At 26.3% G+C, this 949-nt stretch overlaps 1 long non-coding RNA gene across 1 annotated transcript in view; it reads left to right on the forward strand.

Moving 5' to 3' along the window:
- The first annotated feature begins 634 nt into the window (after nucleotides 1-634).
- The window catches only part of LOC125854691 (uncharacterized), a 25,489-nt gene continuing 25,174 nt past the window's right edge, over nucleotides 635-949 (forward strand). The window contains exon 1 of the long non-coding RNA XR_007445418.1: nucleotides 635-787. This is a non-coding gene — a long non-coding RNA (uncharacterized LOC125854691). The remainder of the gene's footprint in view (nucleotides 788-949) is intronic.

Genomic DNA, 949 nt, shown 5'->3' on the forward strand with positions numbered 1-949 from the left:
TCCATTTTTCATATTCCTTATTCTCACACCACTACCACAACTCTACATGTATCTAAACACTGAAAATCATATTTTTAAGCATTGATAACATTATATTTCAAATAAGTTTTATTTCTATATCAGACTAACATTTTTTTTAATTTTGGGTGGGGAAGGGGGGAGTGGTGGTGGTGGTTTATATATCATTTCTCAGCCGTTTTAAGACTTGAATAGAATATAAAAATTTATGATAAAAAGTATTTTTTAACTGTCTAAATAGTAAATAGTAATTAAGACAAACAAATTGAACTAAATGAAGTATATGAATTTGACTTAGATTAGACATACATGAATTTGTTTTGTTTCTACTATCAATCTGAAAGATGGATATTCTAATTTCAAAATGACAATAAAATATGTTAGAAATAGTATAGTCAACCAAAGTTTTTTTTCCACCTAGAATAAATAGGAGATTTTAATTAATTTATTTTTTTACCAAAAAAAATACAATTTAAAAAAAGGCATCTTCATGTCTTTATTGATCAAGTGGCCCAGTGGAATATGTATAATCATGTGCACGCCATCTGATTATTTTTATAAATGCTAACCACATGGTCCTCTACTGTATTTTATTTTATTTTATTTTTTAAAAAAGTATTTAAATTTTATAAACTAAACATCTAATATAAAGCTCAATTGAGCCTTGTGCAAAAGCTACCTAAAAGAAAAAAAATGGCTGAAGATATGAAGAATGAAATTCAAGATCTGTTGACTAAACCTATTACTCCAAGTGAAGAACCTGCTAAAGGTATGTAACACTAAAAATCTATATATTTTGTATATATAAATGTTAAGCACTATGTTGTTTCTTGATTTTCATGATTCATATAATCATATTACCACAGATCAATGGGGGTTATTGTATGAATGAAAATTTTCTATTCTATTAAATCAGAGATCTTGTCGTGTT

Source organism: Solanum stenotomum, chromosome 2, assembly GCF_019186545.1.
Source record: "Solanum stenotomum isolate F172 chromosome 2, ASM1918654v1, whole genome shotgun sequence".
In the NCBI taxonomy this organism is placed as follows: domain Eukaryota; kingdom Viridiplantae; phylum Streptophyta; class Magnoliopsida; order Solanales; family Solanaceae; genus Solanum; species Solanum stenotomum.